The following is a 5698-nucleotide window of genomic DNA, read 5'->3' as shown; positions in this document are numbered from 1 at the left end:
ACAGCTTCTGTGAGTCATTTTGCTCATTGTCGAGCCACTGAATAAATTCACAGAGCGGTGGAGGGGACTGAACAAATGGAACAAGATGAGCGGTTAGTAAAAGAGGGTGCGTAATCGGAAGAGATGAGGCGGACATCTGTTACCGTACCGGTCGATAACCAGTTGTTGCATTGCGAGGCTTGTCATACTCGTAGTTGGCACACATGAAGAAGCGTAGTCCATAGGTGTATGAGATGTCCTGCGACTCGCGGAGCTTACAAAGGTCACCACAGAAGCACATTGGTGGTTCGAGACCTTCAGGTACGGTAGTCCCCCAATGTTTCTTTGGTGGGCTCGATGGAGCTGAGGAAGACATTGCACTTGAGATATTTGAGAAATGAGCGATGCTTCTCCGTAAGGAGGTTTGGCTACTTATAGTTGGGGGAGGCAGGAGCATTGGATTCGCTCTTAAAGAAAGGAATTAGGGCATGGGCGTAGCTGGCGGGAGGAGCATCGGATTCCATCTTGAAGAATAGGACAGTTTTGTCATTGCCCATGGTCAGAGATTCCACGTTTATTGGTACCCGTGTTGTCATTTACTGATTTGAAAAAGCTGGGTAGTGTTGTCACATCTTGTTTAAAGCCTGCGGCAGGAGGCATGTGTTGTCAAGTCATGGTTAAAGTTTAGTGGTGTGGTCACTTGTTCATTGAACGTGTCTGAATATGAAATGCATTTACGAAATGCTAAGTCGACCATACAAAGTGAACGTGTCTTAATACATATGAGCACATCACGAAGCGAATACGCATATGTTAGTTACAAAAAATGTAAAATGCTACTCATGCCTCCCTCGTTGCCGTCGTCCGTGCGCCCCATCGTGGTCCCGATGCCGCTGGTTAACCCTCACGTGACCCCTGGAGTAGGTGAGGGGGTCAGGTGGGCCGACGTGTCTGCTAGGCCTAGTAGGGACCACCGGTGTCGAGGGCTCGTCATGCGTGGGCTGGGTCCGAAGCGGTGCACTGGAAACCTGGGACCGCTGAAGGACGTCGTAGTCAGGTGTGCCCCCCGAAGAAGTCACGGACGATGTCGTATGCGGTGTCAGGGCCAGCCTCATCCTCCTGACTAGGGTAGGAGGACTGTGAAGGCTCGGCAGGCGTCCATGTGTACTGGCTGGAGGGGCCTGTGAACAAATAATCACGTTAGATACGAACAATATGGTATTGAAAGTAGTAGTAAAAAATATATAATTGTACCTGCGTGGTACGACGGTGCAGCAGAAGAAGGCCACGCTGACGTGCCGTAGTACGTTGCGGGGGGGGGGGGTAGGGTGTGGGGCCACCGAAGACGGACCGGCCTCGTCACCGAAGTAATCTGAGCACAGTTGTAACTTATTTTGCTGAAAGTACTAGAAATTAGGAAGAAGGGTTCCCGGAGTACCTGACTGTGGACGTACAGGGCTCAATCTGCGAGGCTGCGTCGAGACTTGTGCAGACGGACCTAATGAATGTTTAATAACAATAAGTAAAGGATATTGATCAATAATTTTCAAAAGTATAATTCGTACCATGTTGCTCGGACCCTCCAAGACGTGATAGAAGGGGTCGTGTGGGTGCCGACACTGAAGAACGTCGGTGCACGTCTGACGGCCGAGACGACTCGGCGTGTGCACCACTCGTCCTGGGAGACGGCCCTGCTACATCTGTGGTAGATCGGCAGGAGGTGAGTTTCAGGGCGCGCGTCGTCTTGTCGAAAACCCGTCTAATGAAGCTCGCAACATCCGACGCACTTAGGTGATGCCCTTGCCGGACGCGGTCCATGGCAGCAGCTGCATCCCTATTTACATCATAAATGATATCTGTCTGCGGATACGAACAATAGTGAACAATTAAAGTATACGGTTATGTTCATTCAATATGTAGTACGGACTTCAAAAAATGACTTACTGCTAAAGCGGCGTCCTCGTCCCAATGCACCGGGTATGTCTCCGTTGTCGATGCGACGTGGCCCCGGACATCATCAGGGGTGTAGGTGACACGAGTCCGTGTACGAGGTACGTACCACCGTAAGTACTCCCTAAAGTTTCCCTCGGTGTGGGGACGCGTCTCATCAACGACGTCCTGTAGCGCTTGGTCCCATGTTGCCACGTAAGGGGCCAAGCGGTCCGCTCAGAGGTGGCCAGCTGGCTGGCCTTTCCGCGTGTACCTGCATTGAAACCACGGTAAATGTAAGGCAAACTGAAATGAAGGTTGCTCAAACTAAAATTTATCAAATGTACCTGTGGACGTGCAAGGGGACTGTACGGATGGGGACGAGCGGGAATGCCTGGTGACGGCCAAACTGCCGCATGACGCGCTGCGGTGAGTACTCTTCGACGTAGATGTCGAAGACAAGGGGCGCCTTGGTGAGCCAGTACTCCTCGTCACGGGTGCACAAGGGTGACAATCCTGACCCTGCACGTGTATGAACGGCCCGAACGTTGTATGGCTCCCATACCACATCATTAGGACGTAGCCTGTCAAACTGGGTACGAAAATGCTCGTACGCGCTGCGAGGCTGCTCGTGGGCCCAGTGTGGCTGAGTGACAAACATCAATACAGATATTTAGAGAGTAACATAGTACGAACGAAACTGTTAATGTAAATTACGTACCCGTCGATGACACCACAGCGAGACCATTGTCGGCGTGTCCTCTTCCATCTCGCCGTACCACTCCTCTGGGTACGGGGAGTGATCCACCACCGGCCTACCTATGGCGAAATGCTCGTACGACCATAGCTGAAGAAGAAGTGGACACCCGGCAAAAGTGGCTAGCGCCTCCTTCTTCATGCATGCGTCGTAGAGCGCCCGATACGTCGCAGCAAGAACAGCTGATGCCCAGCTGAACTGCGGTACATCCTCTGCATGCGCGTCCGCTATCGACCGGGCGTACGGCACAAGGGTCCTCGTAACCAGGTGGCCTTGGCCACTAGTGAACATCACCCACCCAAACAACCAAAGGAGGTAGGCCTCCAAATGTCTCGAGACCGCGTATGCGTTGGCTTGTGGGTGGATGTACGTCGGTTGCATATATGACTGGTGTCAGAAATAATCATTACGACATAATTTGTTAGAAATCGATAGGTTGCATGTTACCATACCTGGAACTGTAGGATCCACTTCTTCGTTGGCCCTCGTGCATCGGCTAAGAACTTAGGCACGTACGGGGGTGCATCCGCCTTTCGCTCCACCGGCCCAAATCGCAGATGCATGTCGTTCAACCAGTCAGCCTGCATATCGATCACCCCAACCGCAGCTCCCGCGCAAGGAAGGCCTAAGAGGTAGGAGACGTCCTGCAGGGTCGGGGTCATCTCTCCGCACGGTAGGTGGAACGTATGTGTCTCCGGCCTCCAACGGTCGACCAGTGCTGCTATCAGCGACCGATCGAAGTAGAAACGACGGGCCGCAACCTCGGGGTCCTCCGTCGTTCGGGCCTCGACCAACCAGCAAAGCGGTAGGAGTCCGGCCGCTCCCAACCTATAAGTATTGCAGTACATCAATAATATGTAACAACAGCAGCGAAATGATATGTAACACCATCAGCTTTTCTAAGTACCTGTGGGTCCAGCGCTCGTCTACCGTCAGCAGCTCTCCAGGGCCTTGTGGGCGAAACACTCCTAGGTCCGTCTGGTGCTCGGCGGATAAGAAGCTACGATGCTTCTTGTCCACGGCAGGGTCCAAAAGCTCTGGGGTCGAAGGCTGAGCCATCTCTGCATTTGAAAGACATGTACATTAGTACATTGAGAAATAAATACAAGAACAACAAACTTCAAATGCAAATTAACCGTACGCGAAATTAACACATATTAATACAAAGTACAAAACTAGCTGACCTAGATAACATGTGCATCACCGCCTGCACTTTTGGGACAATATTTGTAAGTGTGACCTACTTCATTGCACTGACTGCATCGCTGCATCCTAGGGCCAGCCTCGGATTCATCCATATCGTTATGAATCCGCCGAGATTGTCTTCGGCCCGGTGCGTTCTTCATCTTTCCCAAATCAGGCACATATATTCTTGAAGGCCCTGGGTTACTTATAAAAGTGTCAACAATGCCGTAACCATACAGCTCCTGGTTTCAGGTGTTCAGTACTTGATCTTTCATGAAATATTGTGACACATATTGCCTTGGAAGCATATGGTGCTCCGCGCACGCAGCTATGACATGTGTACAAGGTTTGTGGAGTAATTGTGGCTTCTGACAACTACATATGCATGTCCCACTCCTTAGCACACACTCTTGAACATGCCGCTCACGTCTACCCCCCCTCCGACCCTTATCCCGACACAGGACACTGAACCTGTGCTCTGCTGTGCCCTCTTGATTTGCGCGATGCATGTGGGCCTTCCTATTTGCCTTCTCCATGTACTCACATAGCATCCGGCCATAAAGCATACGATTGTCCTCCATTACAACCTTAGCAGCTGCAAACCGATCAATGAAGTACTTGCAGGTGCCATGCAAAATGCCTTCTACAATTCCAACTAGTGGTAGGGACCTCATTCCTCGCATGACCCAGTTATAAACCTCTGCAAGGTTTGTAGTCATTACTCCATACCTGGCACCACCACTGTAGTACAGCAGAGCCTATTTTTCATTGGGCTCATTGCGTATCCATTGTGAAAAGCTCCTAATAGATGAGCCAGATCTCCGTACAATCTGCGGAGTATCGGTTGGGAGCCGACCGAGAGCTATTGGTTCCTCACGGTTAGGTGCGGCCTCCGCAGTTTGTTTAAGAGTCAGTTCATCAAGTCTTGCCCATAATGCATTGAACTTACGTTGTTGGTTCTAACTGCACAACTTCTTGAAGAGCTTCATTAACTCTTTGTTTTTAAACTGTCTGTAGAAGTTCGCACCCATATGGCACATGCACCACCTGCTTTTGAGATCTGGCCACTGTACTGGTACACCCCATCGCACGCTACCGTGTTGCATATCCAGCAAAGCCTGCAACAATCCTGCATGTCTATCATGAATGAGACACACAGCTGGTCGGTCAAGAACAATTGCATGCTTCACCCGCTCTAGGAACCAATACCAGCTGTCCCCATTCTCACTCTCCACGAACGCAAACCCTAGTGGCAGCACTTGGTTGTTACCGTCGACCCCTATTGCAGACAATATCTGCCCTTTGTACTTCCCAGTTAGGAATATTCCATCTAGGTATATGATGGGTCGGTAATATCTAAATGCTTTGATAGTTGCACCGAATGCAAAGAAAGCACGCTGCAACACTCTTTTTCCGTTGTACTCCACATCAGTAGAGGGGTAATGCTTGATATCATAGTAGCTGCCTGGATTTCTTGCACAAATTGTGGCTAATTGACGAGGTAGATTGTGATACGAATCTTCATATGTACCGAACCTAATCTCAATAGCCTTTTGTTTCGCCCTCCATGCCTTCGCATAATTTATTGTGTACTGGAACCTTTGCTCAATAGCACGGATTATTGATCGTAGCTCATACCTTAGGTTGTCCATAATCTCTCCGTACATAACATTTGCAATGAAAGCAGAAGACAGGTTTCGATGGGCGAACTCTATTTCCTCAATATGACAATTATGTTCCTTAACTATTGAGCATTGCCAGTAGTCTGCCCATTTCCCTCTAAATGCGTGCACCCGCCAAGGGCACTCAGGAACCAAGCACTTCACATCGTACTCTCTTTTACTTGAT

General features: G+C 50.1%; 1 long non-coding RNA gene across 1 annotated transcript; it reads right to left on the bottom strand.

The window, feature by feature from the left end:
* Positions 1-693: 693 nt before the first annotated feature.
* Positions 694-1495, bottom strand: LOC133905125 (uncharacterized). The gene is made up of 3 exons (XR_009907568.1): positions 1418-1495; positions 1234-1351; positions 694-1160 (listed from the first exon to the last, which is right to left on the bottom strand). It is a non-coding gene; the product is annotated as an uncharacterized LOC133905125 (long non-coding RNA).
* Between the last annotated feature and the right edge of the window lie 4203 nt (positions 1496-5698).

The sequence above is a fragment of the Phragmites australis genome, chromosome 22 (assembly GCF_958298935.1).
Source record: "Phragmites australis chromosome 22, lpPhrAust1.1, whole genome shotgun sequence".
NCBI lineage: Eukaryota > Viridiplantae > Streptophyta > Magnoliopsida > Poales > Poaceae > Phragmites > Phragmites australis.
Note: the sequence above shows the minus strand (reverse complement) of the source record. Positions and strands in the feature narration are given on the sequence as shown.